This window comes from Felis catus, chromosome B2 (genome assembly GCF_018350175.1).
Source record: "Felis catus isolate Fca126 chromosome B2, F.catus_Fca126_mat1.0, whole genome shotgun sequence".
Lineage (NCBI taxonomy): Eukaryota > Metazoa > Chordata > Mammalia > Carnivora > Felidae > Felis > Felis catus.
The window spans coordinates 134,274,069-134,291,518 of record NC_058372.1 but is presented as its reverse complement, the minus strand read 5'-3'; the positions used below and the strand labels follow the sequence as shown (position 1 = coordinate 134,291,518).

Here is a 17,450-nt window from a genome sequence, read left to right as displayed (position 1 = left end):
TATAATTGAAAAAGTTTTCTATAAACCTCTAACACTTATTAAGCATTTATCACATCAACAATTTCAGAGAAAGATTCTTCCTATAAACTTTATTAATCTGTTATGGACTAATGGGACATATATGTACATGTAGATACATACATACGTACATATATATATATATATACACATACATGTACAAACACACTATGGATTTAGAGATAAAATACCATGGTTGCAAAAATAACTGTTCTCAGGGCGCTTAAATCTGCATTGGAACAGTAAAGGCTCAGGGTGTCTTGTAAAGCTCAAAGGAACAAGAGTATATGAAAATGCTTTTAAAAGTATAATTATTACTGAAGAGAAACATGGCCTATAATTGTACCATCTACTTGGAAATGGGGAGAAGGACTAGGTAATAAACGTGCACATGAAAATCCTATGAGGCATGTAACTAACTGTGGGCTAAACTCTAAGCTCAGCTTACTATCTGTAAAGCGTATGCCATTCAATACAAGTCTGGGCCAAAGTTGAGATGATTTTGCATAACTCCATTACCACTAGGACAAAAAGAACAGATAACAAAAGGCAAAAGGTGTGTCTCACTGACTTTGGGTTAGTAATGTTGCTATGCGCGTTCTGTCGGAGTATAATGTTCATTGAAAGCATCAACTGAAAAGGTAGTACTCAGAAGAGATATATGACCATAACCCATACTCTGGAATCTCAAAAACTCATTTGCTTTCAAAAGCAAGGTTATTAGCTTTAAACTTTAGTAGTAGGTGTTCATGCATTCATTCACAAATACTTACAGAGAGCTTAAGTGCCAAGGCATTGTACTAATGGTGTAAACCTGACATTTAGTGGGAGAAACTGAGAAGTAAACAGAATATTGTAACACAATTTGGTAAATTGTACAACAGAGGAACTAAAAGTGCTAGAGACACACAAATTTCTTTATCAGTAAGAAAATATTATACTAGAGGGGCGCCTGGGTGGCTCAGTAGGTTGAGCGACCAACTTTGGCTCAGGTCATGATCTTGTGTTCCTGAGTTTGAGCCCCGCCATCGGGCTCTGTGCTGACACCTTGGAGCCTGGAGCCTGCTTCAGATTTTGTGTCTCCCTCTCTCTCTCTCTGCCCCTCCCCTGCTCGCACTCTCTCTCTCTCTCCCTCTAAAGTAAATAAATATTTAAAAAAACATTTTTAAGTATAAAAAAAGAAAATATTATTAGAGTTAATCAGTTATAACAACAAAGATTGTGGCATTTAAAAAATATTTTCTGAAACACTTTTATATGAAGTAAACATATCTGAATGGAACTCAGAAGATCTGTCTTTTCACCAATTCTGTAAATTGAGGCTCACCCTCTCCCTTTACCGATTTAATTTTGGGCCTAAGTCAGTAATCGAAGTCTTTTCCTTGCTATCTATTTTGCGCTCCTGTTTTTAATTTTTGTTTTTGATTTGTCTCCCTGGCTGTCCTGTTTTACCTACAAAAGAAATCCTGCCACAGAAAGCCTATCAGGCATTTAAATAGTGTCAAACCCTGTTCACAATACACACAGAAATACTTCCTTTTATAAAGATTTAGGACAAACCTCTGAAAATAAGTAAGACACACTACTATTACAGTCATCTGCCTATCAAAAAGCATGGCTAAATACAGTATTATAGGGAATATATATCCCCCCCTCCATCACATAATTTCTGGTGCACGTCACGTAATGTCAGATACACAGCAGTCTGGTGATAAACAGAACCAATCCAAATTTAAACAAAGTTCTTCACATGGTAAGAGAATACGGCATTTTGCTAACAGATAAACTTAGATAACAGTTCAGTGAAAAGGTGATAGGTATAGTTTTTAATAAATATCACTATAATTTCTCATATGTCAACTCCATTGATAATTCTCAAATTTCTAGTCTGAATCTCTTGCTAGAATTCTATTTTGTATACCCAATCACCTACTTGTTATCTCCAGTTACAAGTCTAATAGGCCTTTCAAAGTTAACATGTACAAAACAAACTCTCAATTGCCTTGCACAAACTGGCTAGACATCACTGTCTTCTCCCACTCAGTAAACAGCAACTCCATACTTCCAATTGCTTGGGCCAAAAATCTTAGGAGTCACCCCTGACTTCTCTTTTATGCCTCAGATCCAATTCATCAGCAATTCCTGCCCACACAAGGTTTGAAACATATCCAAAATCTGACCTCTTCTCACCCTTCCTAGTCCAAGTTACTATCCTCTTTCATTCGGATTACTGCAAAAATTTCCAATATGGTTTCCCTGCTTATATCTTGGCCCCGCTCCCATAGTTTATTCCACACAGCAGCCACAGTAAATCTTTAAAAAGGAAAGTTACCATCAGTTAACAGTTTAATGAAGAAAAACCATGACCTATTAATTGATGTAGAAAAAGCACTTGATAAAATTCAATACCTGGTCATAATAAAAATTCTTAAACTAGAAACAGAAAGGGGCTTTTTCTCAATCTGATAAACAGCATCCACACAAACTTTCAGCTAACATATACCAAATTGTGAAAGACTGAATGCATTACCCTTAAGATCAGGAGCAAGACAACCTTGTCTGATCTCACCACTCCTATTAAACATAATACTGGAAATACTAGCCAGAGCATTAAAGGCAAGAAAAGCAAATAAAAGGCATACAGATTGGAAAGGAAGAAATAAAACTGTCTCTATTCACAGAGACATTAGAAAACCCAATGGAATCCGCAAAAAAAAAAAAAAAAAAAAAACAAAAAAAACACCTAGAATATTTAGCTTACTGAGGTCAAAGGATACGGGGTCAACTAACAGAAATCAATCATACTGCTAAAAACTAACAATGAACAATTAGAAACCAAAATTAAAAACACAATGTTATTTATAACTGCTCCAAAAAAATGTACCTAGGTAGAAGTCTAACAAAACATGGACAAGGTTTGAGTATTGGAAACTACATAATGCTGATGAAAGAAATCAAAGACTACCTAAATGTATGGAGAGAAATGCTGTGTTCATAGATTGAAAGACTCGAAATAAAAATGCAAATTTTCCTCAAATTAATCTATGCATTTAATGGAGTTCCTAGCAAAATCCAGGATTTTTTGCAGGATTTTTGTAAAATTTTATACATTTTACATGGAAAGGAACTAGAACAGCTACAAAAAATTCTGAAAAAAGGAGAATTAAACTGGAGGAACTTCGACACCTGATTTTAAGACATACTGTATATAGCTGCAGTAATCAAGATAGTTACTTGTGGAGGAACAGACACAAAGATCAATGGAACAAAATAGGGAATCCAGAAATAGACCCTCACAAGTACAACCAACTGATTTTTGACAAAGGTACAAAAGCAATTCAATGGAGGAAGGATAATTTTCAACAAAGGGTATTGGAACAGACTGGATATCCATAGACAAAAATGAATCTAAATCTAAACTTCACATCTTAAATAAAAATTAAGTCAAAATGGATCATAGATCTATATATTCAAGATGTAAAACTTCTAGAAAACTTTTAGAAGAAAATTTGGGATCTAAAGTTAAGCAATGAGTTCTCAGACTTGACAACAAAGGCACAATCCACAAAAGGAAAAAAAATGGATAAATTAGACTTCATTGAAATTAATTTTTTCTTGCTCTGCAAAGGCCCATTAAGAAGATAAAAAGATAAGCCACAGACCAGGAGAAAATATTTACAAATCACATACTTGACAAAGCATTTGTATCCAGAATATTTGAAGAACTCTCTAGGGTAAAAAAAAAAAAGAGGACAAAAAAATCCCATCAAAATATGAGCAAAAGACTTGAACAGATACTTTACCACAGAGGATATACAGAGAGCAAAGCACATGAAAAGATGTTCAACATCATTAACCATTAAAGAGATGCAAATGGACACTTTAATGAGATGTACTCTAAACCTATTAGAATTTCTGAAATAAAAAAATACAGTACCAAATGCTGGTAAGGATGTGGAGAAATTGATGTCTCATACATTGCTGGTAGGAATGTAAAATAGGGCAGCACTCTGGAGAAGTGGCACCTTCTTAAAAAGGTAAACATATATTTACCACACAACCCAGCAAAAGCACTCCCGAGGACTGACCCCAGAGAGATAACAATGTATTTTCACACACACACAAACTCTACAGTTTTATTTTTATAAACTAGAAACTCATAAGTCTATCAGTCCATGGTTGAACAACTTGTGGTACATCCATACAATGGTATAGTTCTTTGGTGTTAAAATAGAATCAACTATTCATACACTCGTTAACTTAGATGGATCAAGGGCATAATGCTGAGAAAAAAAAAAAAAAAAAACACCAGTCTCAAAAGAGAACATAATGGATGATTCCATTTACATAACCCTCTTGAAGCACTAAATTATAGCGATAAAGAACAGATCAGTGGTTGCCAGGGGTTAAGGTCGGGGAAAGGTGTGACTATATAAGGGTAACACAAAGAGGTTTTTTTGTGGTGACAGAAGAGTTCTAGCTCTGTATCCTGACTGTGATGGTTACAGGAATCTTACATATGATAAATGATAGAGTCATATATATACAACTGCAAACAAATAGACATGTTCTAAGAAGGGAGAAAAAAAAGCACAAAGATCATGCGTAAAAACTCTTTAGGGCTTCCTATCACATCCTGAATAAAATCTAAAGTCCTTCCTACAATCTAAAGACGCTATGAGGAATACATACTTGAATCTCATCTACCCTTCCCCTTGCTCTCAGCTCCAACTAGTGTGGCCTTCCTGCTCTTGGAAAATGGCAAGCACTCCCCCCCGCCCCCCCAAACGCCTCTGCACTTGCTATTGCCTCTATTTGGACAGCTCTTTCCCTTTATCACTTCATCAGGTACCTACTCAAATGTCATTTAATTAGAGAAGTCTTCTCTGCCTCCCCGCAATAAAGCAATGTCTTGCTTCTCTTTTCTCTCCATAGGAACCTTGAAAACAATAAAAAGAACTCAGATATATTCCTCACTTGTTACTGCCCTGGTATGTCTTATATTGGTAAATGGCAGGCACTACACTATATACCCAGGTACTCAAACCAGGCCACGTGTGATCATTATGACATTGTTTTACTTCACACTCGGTATTCGCTTCTCAAATTCATTTCCTACTCTGCTCTTTAATCCTTGACTTAATTCATTAATTCAGTTCCTTATCCACATACATGGTTATAAGGCCTGCCCCTGCCTTCCAAGCCTAGCTCTTTTCTATTTTTTTAAATTGATTTTTGAGAGAGAGATCACTAGTGGGGGAGGTACAGAAAGAGGGGGACAGAAGAGCCGAAGCGGGCTATGCACTGAGAGCAGCAAGCCCGATGCAGGGCTCGAACTCACGAACCTAGAGATCATGACCTGAGCCAAAGTTGGATGCTCAGCCAACTGAGCCACCCAGGTACCACATCCTTGACCTTCCCAAGCCTGGCTCTTTTCTAAATATTCTCTACACTGCAGCCAGAAATACCTTTTTAAGGATGTTAATTTAAGCACTTGCCTTCCATCATTTATAGAATGAAGGCAAATCTACCTTACAGAGCAGGCAGTATCTTCATGTCCTGTCTTCTAATTTTCCACCTCACTTCCAGTAACCCCTCACTAGTGCCTACACACAGTGAAACTACTCATAGTTACTGAATGTGTATGGACTTTCCTATTTTCACCCTTTACACATGTTGTTTTCTCTGAAATAGCCTCTCTCCTCCCAGCTTGTAATCCTTGTCTGACATACGCGTAGATTAAGCTTCACCTTTCCTATGACGATTTCCCTCTCCTATTCCTTTCTCACTCACTGAGTCAGATGCTCACTCCTAGAGACTCCTAATCTATAACTCTCTCATTGCACGTGTTACAGAATAGCATACTAGTTTGTATACATGTCTCTCGAAGGCAAGAACTGTATCTTATTCCTCTTTCCATCCCCCTCACCTAGGAAAGTACCTAGCACGTGGCAGAAACTCAAAACTACTCCAAAACTATTGGATAAGTGAATTAGATTAACTAATCAAGAATGCAGAGATGAAGCATAATGGAAGAATCAGTCGGGCAAGATTCCTTGGGTTTCACACAGGTGTGCAGAGGCTGTGGAGTTTCTTTCTAGTCTTCCTATCACGTGACAACCTAGAAAAGTTGAAGTACTAGTCCTGTAGTTTGGTTCAGGTGAAGATCACCCGTTCAATCTTCCCATGAACCAGCACTCCCGGAAGAGCACTTCCTGTTCCACTTGCACACATACAGGAACGGCTCTGAACAGTAATCCTGTCAATTTATGCCGTTGTTCGTGAGGGGAAGATGTGAAAAGAGCGAGCATGTCTCACTCGGGCCAGCCAATCACTTCGCCTAGAAAAATCCTGAAAAAGAAAAAGAGAAGAAAAGAAAAAAGAAAAGGCAAGCTGGCAAGCCCAACCAACATGTCAACACATTTTCCTATGTAAAAAAGCGAAATTGTCCATGTGGAAATGAAAGGGTTTTTTTGAAACTCCAATTTCCACATGTTTATTTTTCCATTTCCTTAGAAAATCATCATAAAGTGGACATCAGTACTTAGTCAAGTACCATTCGGGTACATGCTAGCTACAAGGTAAACTGCAAGTTACTCTCAATGCAAATATACGGTACTTGTATTTCCACCAACTTTTGTTTGACGATGATTATCTTAGGTATCTCCTAAGTACTTGTTCTCTTCGATTCTAGCAACTACTTGACTTCAATGCCTACACACATCTGCTTCAGTTCCAAAGAGTAAATGTCCATGTTTATCAGGTCACTAATTGCCTTTTAAAAACTAGCCAAGCAACTATACATACAAAGTGCTCAATGAATTAAAGTGGAACATACACAGTGTTCTGAATTCCTGTCAAAAAAAAAAGTTTGTTTTGTTTTGTTTTTTTTTTTTGCCTATATATTGCTATCTTCTCCACAATTATTTTCTAGGGATGACTCAGTACCAATAAAAACCTATGATCAGGAAATGCTGGTATAAAAGACAGGATAGTTCAGATAGTCAAGAATATGGAAGCCAGTATCTATCTTTATCTTATTTTATACCATAGATTTGAATGTTATAAATTTTTTAATGTTTATTTACTGGAGAGTGTGTGAGAGGGAGAGAGAGAGAGAGAAATGGGGAGGGACAGAGAGAGAGGGAGACACAGAATCCAGAGCAGGCTCCAGGCTCTGAACTGTCAGCACACGCTCTCTCTCTCTCAAAAATGAATAAACATTAAATAAATAAATAAACAAACAGACAAAGGGAGGTTTCTTCAATTTAAATTCTTATGCAACTGATTATTGATTTGCTACATGTAAGATGAACTCTTGCAAAGGGCAAAAAAGCAAAATTTGTTGACCTAATTATTACTAGCATTAAGTGATCCATCTAAACAATTTTGAAAACATAATTTTCAAAATAATAGTATTTGAGGAAAATAAAAATGGAACCTTTGTGTATATAAATAATCCTACGCACTACACATGACTTTGCTAAAAGAAAAACTATTTAGCTATAGAAAGGACACTGGAAAGACCAACACAGATCTCATAATCCTCTCTGCAACAATGTTATTTATTCGATGATAAATGGTTAGATCTCCGCTATCCTTTGTGCTTCTAGGTTTATACCACAGACCTCACAAAAAGTGCACGTTTAGACAAAGAGTATTTATTACCTCTAGAGCTACTACCAAATGTTCTAAACGTACTTATTAAAGTGCAGGCAGTTATTGATGGATTGATTGACTGGTACATACTGCTTAACAGTAACCACAGCAATTGGACTTACAGTTCAGTAACAGGTTATTTGTATTGCTGCAAAATCAGGAAAAGTTCTGAGGTTTACTAGATGATCAATAAACAAATGGTATTGTTAATATGTTAAAATATTACTTATGCAAATAGAACTGAATACTAATTAGTAGAGCAAAATATTCTACAACAATCACATCAGTTCTTTCAATAGATTAAAATAAAAAACTTTTAGGAAAAAAAAAAAAATCAAAGCATCCAGTAATAAACGTTGGGAAACTCAGCACTATATCCGTTTAGAATGGGAAATACAGACACAGAAGAGCATTATCGAAATAACTCAAAAAAACATTGACTAGGAATTTAAAACAGAAAAGGTACAAAGATCATTCTATATAAAGTAACAAGATTTTTTTTAGGTAGCACAAGTTTCATAGTATTATATTTAACCTCATATTTAAGGTGTTTTCAAATATGACCCATGCCAATTTTCTAATGCTTTTCATTAAAAAGAACTTAATTATGAGTGTGGACTACTTTCAAAAGAAAAATGTAGGCTTTTTCACAGGAATGGGTAAGGAAAATACAAAGAAGTTACACATTTATTTTGTAATGAAAAAATAACAGTGATGTTTGTTTATTTCATCCTTGGTCTAAAGAGGAACAGTAAATTAAACTGTATAGAAATTACTCCCTTTTCATACTATTTATTGAAAACAATAAAGGGAGTAAGTACCCTGAAGGAAAAACCTAACAAAGCAAAATTCCAAAAGTAAAATTATTATTTCTAATTACAAGCTAGATGTCTAATGTAAGTACAAGAATTTGCCTTGTTCTATTTTAAAGATTAATACTTCAAAAAATTAAACTGACTAAATAGAAATTGCTCAATGTGAAGCTAACAAAGTTAGAGGGAAGAAAAGCTGTCTTGAAAAGCACAGGATATCATAGGATATATTTTACATTTTGACAATTTATCGATGCCTACTAGGTTCCATGTCTGTATATAAGTAATCTAAGAAATACAGATAATGTGATTAAAACTCCCATGCAAGTATTAGTGTACATACTTATTTTTCTAAAAAAAAGTCCTAGGCTCAAAAAGTCTGAGCAATTAATCTAAGGCCACATACTAATAGCAATACAACTTGGGAGCTGAACTAGGGCTCATGTGACCTTAAAGCCCAGGTCTCTTACTAAACCTTGCTGAACCTCACCATGGTAAAAGCTAAGATAATTAGCTAAAGGGGGTGGAGGTTGACAAGCTGACCAGTTAAGAGAGATCAACTCAAGTCAAAAGTCCTATTTTTTTCAGTTGCAGACAGAATCAAAACTAAGTAAACTCCCTTCAGCTCCTATCTCCCCAGTTGATACCAGAATTAGTTTTTGTTGATTTATCTGACTAAGCACTTGCCTAGTGTGAGAACCAGGTTCTGTAAGGTCAAGTTGGTGATTTCAAGTTTTAGTTTGTCTTGGCAAGTATTTTCTCTCATTGATAGGGAACGGAAAACCACGGCACTGAATTGCCATTGGCTCTGTAGGGATGAAGCAGGCGGTTATCTCTGGCCTGCCCAGCTGGCAAGCTGACAAGAAGCAACCTGTGACATGCTCAGTTTTGCTAACATTGGAAAGGTTAACATTAAGGTAGGCCAAAAGAAATTTTCCTAAATATAAATGTTAAGAGTAAACCTGTAAGGTAAAACTCAAAATAACTGAATATTATGTAACAATTCAGATAGAGGTACAGTTAATAAACCAGGGAGAATTTACTAATTTACTAATTAAAATTTACTAATCAAAATTTACTGATTTAGAATTTACTAATCAAAAAGGACTCTGTCACACAGCTTTTTGGGGAGGGGGCAATAATCCGCTCATTCTCCCAGAACGTGTCTTCTGCACCAAGTAAGCAGGCAAGTTCAACGGTCAGAATTACCTCCAGAAATGTTTAAGACTCTGGTGGTAGCACTAACCCCTGTAATATATCTAGGAATGTGACACTGCTTTGAATTGTTTTCGCAGGACTGGCTGGGGGTACTGGTTGCAGGGGTCACTCGCTTGAATGGATTAATTCTTTTGAATAATTTATTAATCACTACCAGTATTCATGTTATTTCCACCAAAATCCTTGTTAAATTCTACATTACTCTTGCTTCTCTCCTGTCTTTCTCTATAGGACCTTCCCAACCTCTATTTTTTGGCTTCTGTGACTTATACTAGGACTGTTTTTGTTTTTAAGTGAAACAAGAATGTCATTTTCTTTAACAACGCAATTAAAATACTACAAATTCTTACAATGCCCTCGTCTATGTTCTACCTGTTTATGGATAAATCAGACTTTCTTTCTGAAGCCACTCACACTGACACACTGTAGAAGTATCCCTTTTCAGTGGCAGGTTATTACAGTTCAAAACAAGCCAACAAACAAAAACCACAAGAATAGCAAAATACTCAATTGTATGTATTTCTATCTCATTTCTAAAACACTACTGTAACATACCAAATTTGAATATAAAGCAATGAGGAGCAGTTTTTAAAAAGCCAAGAAACAGTCTGTGTAAATGACTAAATGTCTCAGAAGTTGAAAAACTCTTGAGTTTTAAGAAAGGTAAAATTACTATTCATTAGGCAGAGGACAACTTGCCACAGAACAGGAAAAAGCTGGCTGATGGTAAGATTTAAGCATATGAAAAATGGTTACTGTTAAAAGTAGGGTGGGGTGGGTTGTTTTCTCTTTTCTGTGAAAACACCAATATTCCCCACATCGTAAGAGTGTAAGAACGTGACTGAGCCATTTAACTCATAAAGCCAGTATAAATCGACAGTTTCATCAAAAGTGCCCTAAGAGAGAAGCTTAACTTGTCTTTTAACAGGTAAGAGCATGTAATTATGCATGAATTATTTTTTCTGCTCTACTTGTAAACATTGCTATTCACTTTCTCACTTTAATGTCAACAACTTCATAGGAATAGGTTAACAAATGCCAATCTAGCTGCAAATAACTGATTTCTTCCTCTCAATTTCTAGGGTATTTTTCAAATTTTTGGCTAGATTAAAAAACATGGCATTCAGAAGACCTTGCCTGACATCTGAGGCTGTGTTTAAACTACAGATTCAAAGATTTAAGTCCAGTACTGTCACTTTTCAAACTCAGAAGTGGCTTACTACCAAAATGAGTTGTGATACAAAGAAAAACTAAGAACTATTCAACATCGAACACACATTTGTTGAGCTCTTAAGTAGAGGCCAGCCACTGAAGATATGGTGAAATTAAGACTGAAATGAAAATAAGCCGTGGTACAGGGGTGCTGAAGTGGCTCGGTTGGTTAAGTGTCCGACTCTTGGTTTCGGCTCAGGTCATGATCTTCTGGTTCTGGGAGTTCAAGCCCTGCATCAGGCTCTGTGTAGGCAGCGTGGAGCCTGCTTGGGATTCTCCCCCCTCTCTCTCTGCCCCTTCCCTGCTCCTGGTGTCTCTGTCTCTCTCAAATAAATAAATAAACTTTAAAAAAAAGAAAAGAAGCCATAGTCTGTCCTTGAGAAGCTCGGTTAGTGATCTCCCAGAATAAAAATGAAAAATACTGCAATTTGGCTATCCCACTCTTCCCTCAAAAAAACTCATCAACAATTTGCATTCTTTTATCCTTGTAAAAGTTTTCCTTAATACTTTCTGAACTCTTTGATTACACCCTTCACACAATAAGGAGTAATGAGTGAAAAAAAGCAAACGTTTATTGAATACTTACAATATGCTACGCTGTACTAAATGTTTCACAAGTATTTGCATAAACTGGAATCTTACCCAATATTTGTATTTGTCAAAATGCTGTGATCCAGTTTGTCACCCTAAATGACAAGCTATGTCACAATGTTCCCTCACCAGAAAAACACTGTCGGTTTACTCCCAATATCACATTGACTAGACAACTGTACAAGTGTCCCGGATAGTACTAGTGACTATAGGTTACAGGTATATATTAATTATCCTTATGCTATCAGACAAGAATGCTTTAGCTGTTCAAATGAAATATATATTAATGCCCCACAGAGTGCGAGGAGAGCTTCTTGGAAGGGTCACCAACTTCAGGTATATTTGTTTGACAGAATTTTCCCATAAGCAGTAAACAAAAAACGTTACAATTTACTGAACCCCTTCTATGTATCAGATAATTGACACAAAATGTGTAATTTATAATCACAACCACCTTATTGATATCACAGGCATTTTAGAAGAAAACAAGTTCAGAGAGGCCACCAAATTGTAATCTGCTCCAAAGCACAAAGCTAATCATTGGCAAAACCAGGATAGCAGATTCCAGATTTTCTATTGAGCCACAAAGCAGTTTTCTGAAGTACTAACAATAGAAAATTGCTATTGGGGTGCGTGGGTTGCTCAGTCCGTTAAGCCTCTGACTTCCACTCACGTCATGATCTCACCCTTCGTGGGTTTGAGCCCCGGATCAAGCTCTGTGCTGCCAGCTCAGAGCCTGGAGCCTGCTTTGGATTGTGTGTGTGTGTGTGTGTGTGTGTGCGCGCGCGCGCGTGTGTGTGTGCGCGTCTGCCCCTCAACCACTCACATTCTCTCTCTCTCAAAAATAAACATTAAAAAATTTTTGAAAATTGCTATCAACTGAACTCTAATTTTTTTTTTAACGTTTATTTATTATTGAGAGACAGAGAGACATGGAGCCTGAGCAGGGGAGGGGCAGAGAGAGGGGAGACACAGAATCCGAAGTGGCTCCAGGCTCTGAGCTCTCAGCAGAGCGACGCGGGGCTGGAACCCACAAACTGCGAGACCATGACCTGAGCCGAAGTTGGTCATCCAACCAACTGAGCCACCCAGGCACCCCTGAACTGTAACTCCAAAGTACAAACATAAATGTGTGCACAAGTTATGAAGTATATTTTTAAAGAAAAAATTTATGTAGTGGATAGTTTTTGCTTTTGAAATCAAGGATAATGTTCATTACACAGTTGTGAAAACAGCAAATAAACGATGTCCATTCTCCCAACCCCCTTTTATTTTTCTCCACAGTACTTTTTTCTCCTAGACAATTCATTTTAGTCATCTGTCTTCTACTACTAAAGTGTAAACTATACGAGGTCAGCTATTTTGTCTGTGTCATTCACTGCTGCCATCACCTGCATCTCAAAGGTCCCTAGCACGCAGTAAGTGCTCAATAAATATTTGTGAACGAAAGCTTGGCATTCAGTAGCCATTCAGTAAATATTAGTTTCTTTTTCTTTCCTTTACTATGAAAGAAACACTCACAAGACTAACATAAAGCTATTAAAGGTCAAAAAAAAAATTCATCACTCCCTTGATACCAAATTTTGAACTGGAACAGATGATTAGAAATGCAGGAAGAATTTATTAAAATTTTACATTAAAAATGTTGAGCAAATCAAAAGATATTCAGCAATTTATCAGGCATCAAGAGATAAGGAAGGGGTCTATATAAATTATATTTTGAACAAATGCACTTTTTAGTGCCTAAACTTTAATCCAATTTCAGTTATATTTCATTGATATTAATATCTATGATTTTAGTTTGTGGCAATTGTGACCTGGATCTTCTTCTGAAATATCAAGGTGTCAGCTGACACTTTTTACTGTGCTTTTAACAGTAGCTCATTCCTTTTCTGAGGACTAAGAAATTAGAAACGAAGCATATTCTGTAAAATGAGTCAATACAACTCAGAGTGAAAAGTCTAAGTGAAATGCTTAACTTTAATGCTAGAAGGCTAGTAGTTATACTTAGTACTAAGCATTGTTTTGAGGGATGGAATAGTTAGAAAACAAAGAGAAAGAAAGCCATTCTTAATCTATGACTCTATCAAGATCATAGTCAAGTTTAGTGGTCAACAAAAGAGAATGCTAAAAGTACAATACTGGCTACCCCTAAGAGTACTTCCTCTGGTTTTTAAGCTTTCTGATTAAGCAAGTGTCCTTGATTTCCCAGGACCAGAACCGTAAGAAATGAAATGTTAAACTACTGTGTTTTGGAAATATGAGCCAGAGGTAAATAATATGAACAAACATACACTTAAATTTCATACAATTTCAATGTCTCCAAATCCTTACCATTTCTATAAAATAAGATGACATACCTATGGTCAAAGTCTCTCAAAAGATTCAGAGCAGATCTCTTCAGTACAGTTCAGCATGATCATTTTCTTATGCTTGGTAGCCACCACTACCCACATCTACGTATTTCCAGCTGCCTAAAACTCTTCATCTAATAATCCCTTATCTCCTCGTTATTATTTTGCCCCGATCTTCACATTGGCCTCTATTACTGCCTCATAATCCTTTTATTACAGACAGTCCCAGTCTCAGATGGACCAAATATAGAGGTGACAGAAGTGAAACAATGAAAAGTGCTACCACTATTCTCCTCTGGGTGATGGGAACCTGGCCAGGTAGAGATACACTGCAATCGAAGCCTTTCTGAATTAGTTTAATTTACAAACTTTACATATTGGCAAGATTACCAGGTACTTTTTCTCCAAAACATGTACAAAAGACAACATTTCCGTTGATGACTGTTAAAAATAAACTTTTAAGTCTTGATCAGTTTATGTCTCTTAAAAATGTTTTAGAAAATTCTGACATTCCTCAAGGAATTTTTGGCATGAAACATAGTCTCATGTAAATGGTCTACATCACACCTATTTTTCAAAATGCGGCATGTTTACAGATATATGTGTATATTTCATCCTAAACAATATTCTGAAAAAATAATTTTCCTTACAGAGAAAATGACAGAAATAGAATACTTTTACTTCTGTCAAGACACAGACTAATCACATTAAGACAATTTACCCATATTACTAATACTAATGAAGGAATACTCAAGGACATTAACTGGGGATCTGGGTAGCGCTTACTTAACGCCGCAGAGTTTAAAAACTTCATTTCATTAGATGCAGTAATTAAACAATCCTTAGTTGAAGGCAAGTACTTCTTTCCATTAAAGAGAGGACCAAATATAGATGTTATTTCAATCAAACAGGATTGATTTAAGTTAAAACGTATTTTTCAGGAAATCTGTATCCGAGGAGACTCCCATCATTACCCACTTCTTAATGAGTTACAAAAGCACAGTCTCTACCATTTGACAGTTCACTGAAGAGACGCTGAAGGGCTGCATTTCATCATTGTCCTTTGAGAATACTTTCAAACTTAGAAAAAGTTATTCCATGCACCCAAGAGAAAAATGAAATAATGGAGTCTATTCGGGGGATGACTTATTCATCTAATTAACACATTCAACTTTCAGTTGATCCTTCAAAGATTTAAATCATAAGCACCCTATATTAGAAACTGATTAGATTTAAAGGAGAAAAAACCCCAACAGAAGTTCTGAATCACTGGAATTTTTGCTCTATTTCCTGTTAACACACTGATGGTACCATCACTCAATACATTTGTTCCATACACGTTTTTAAATGCTCCAGGATCCCTTTTAAACTAACTTGGCCCTAATTTAATTTGTAGCTCATTTATCTCACAATTCCTTCCATTGTTTCTAATTTAAGTGTTCAGCCAAAACATACAATAAGATGAAAAGCATGTCTTCCTTTATTAGAAAATGCAATGGTTTCAAAACTAAAGTTTCAAACTGCAGGGTTTATTAAAACCAATCACGATTTCACGGTTACAAAAAAAAAAAAAAGGTGTCAATACTCTGCTACTGTATAAAGAAAAGTGTGGCAACCAGTTAATAGTGTAAAAACTGAAAGCAAAAATTCTACTCCATGCCCACCAAAATTCTCAGCCAAGTCTGAAATTGCATAATAAGCAACATACTCTTTTAAGTGAGCTAAAGCACAGCCCCAATTGCTTTCATAAAATGTGAATCAACCTGACCCTAAAATTTGAACCTTTACAAACTTACCTAAAACAGACAAAATGGATGCAAAATCATACTGCCTTACCGTTGCCTCAAATACGACCTTAGTGTTCAAGAACTTTCCAATGAATAAAAGGCTCCTAAAAACAGCCTCGCATGGGGGACCTGAATTTCAGGAGCTACTGAGAAACCCCTGTGAAGCTGCAAACTCCCTCCGCTCTCCTGGAAACTCCTCTTATCAGAAACATTTGAAGAATTTCTCCACAACAATTAAGCGGACTTGAAGAATGGAAACCTAACATCTCAAATATACTATATATGGAATGAAACGTGGCCAAACACATAAATACAAACTCACACGGTCCCCGAAACTTTGGTTTACAGCTCTGCCTGAGCAATCCGACAGCATCAGCAACAGAAAGATACACCTGTCACCTGTTCAGCAATATCCAGACCCTTTCAACCTCCCCGCTACAACCACAATCTTAGGGGTTGGAGATAGATCGGACAGAACACTAGAACTCTCCAGTGAAATCGAGGGGGCCGCATATTCAGAGCGGGGCTTGCTCCCCATTTCAAGAAGGCTGCAGAAAACCAACACTGCAAAGGGAACGAAGTTCTCCCGCCCCCCCCCCCCCCCACCGTCGCCACACAACTCTTTCAGTCTCTAACCCCAACACCCTGGCTAAATCATCTCGACCGGACTACGGCTCCCCAAAAAGGAGTTTTCCTTCCCCCACCCCCATCTCACACATGCCTGAGGGGCGGGCCGGGGGCACGGGTGCAGGCAGGGGCCCTCCCCACCCCCTGGCACCCTCCCCTACCCGGGGCTCTCCCCGGCTCCCGACTGCAATGAATGCCCCCCCTCCCCCTACACACAAACTCCCCGGAGCCCAGGCCCGGCCCGAGACTCCCCACCCCCACCCGGTCGGGAGGACTTGGGGGGCCTCCCACTCTTCCTCGCCACTGGGGGAGGAAGGAGGCGGAGGGAGGAAGAGTGAGGGGAAGAAGCGGACGCCCCGCAAGGGCCCTGCGAGTCAGCGGAGCCCCTTCTAGACGAAAGGGGGGTGCGGGAAGCTGAGGGGAGAGCCGGGACCGGGGATCCCGCCGAGGCCCGGCAGCGCTGTCCGTTTACCCTTCGCCGCCGCCGCTTCCCCCTCCTCCTCCTCGGCCGCCGCCGCCGCCTCTCCCACTAGGGCAGCCGTCTCCACCGTCGCCGCTGCCGCCTCCACCACCACGGCCGCCGCCAGCGCCGCCGCCGCCTCCGATTCCACCCGGCAGGGGGGACACCTCAGCCCTCCCTCCCTCCCCGCTCAGCCCCTCCGATCGGCCGCCGCCGCCAACTCCCTCCGGCCGCCGCCGCCGCCGCTCGTGGCTGAGGGGGAGGGGAGGGGAGGGGGTCGGGCTGGGTCGCCCCGCCGGCGGCTGCTGCAGATCAAAAACGCTGGCTGGGTGGCGTCGCCGCTCCCCGCTCCTCGGCTCCGGCTCGCTCGGCCTCCCTACCTCCCTCTGCCCCCACCCCCCTCGCGCTCGCCTGCCCTCCCCCCACCCCCCCAGCTCTCGCTCGCTCTCGCCGCGGCTCCGCCAGCCCAGTGCAAATCAAAATACTGTCACACAATATGGCGGCGCAGCCGCCGGCAAACACCGCGAGATCTGCGGCCGCTGCTGAGGCGGCGGCTGTGACGAGGCCTCCCCCAGCCGGCCGGCGGCGGCCGCCGCCGCAGCGGCGGCGCGGGGATGCTCTTTCTCCGCCCTGCACCCCTCCCCCGACACTCGCAGACTCCACGCCCGCCTTGTGAAGGCCGGAGGGAGAACACAGATCAGCGACGCGGACT

General features: G+C 39.0%; 1 protein-coding gene across 3 annotated transcripts in view; it reads right to left on the bottom strand.

Moving 5' to 3' along the window:
• The window catches only part of TAB2 (TGF-beta activated kinase 1 (MAP3K7) binding protein 2), a 91,268-nt gene extending 74,143 nt beyond the window's left edge, over positions 1 to 17,125 (bottom strand). For all 3 annotated transcript variants that reach the window (XM_045058186.1, XR_006598381.1, XR_006598382.1), the window contains exon 1: positions 16,751 to 17,125. The gene's annotated coding sequence lies outside the window, so the exon portion shown is untranslated. The remainder of the gene's footprint in view (positions 1 to 16,750) is intronic.
• Positions 17,126 to 17,450: the final 325 nt, after the last annotated feature.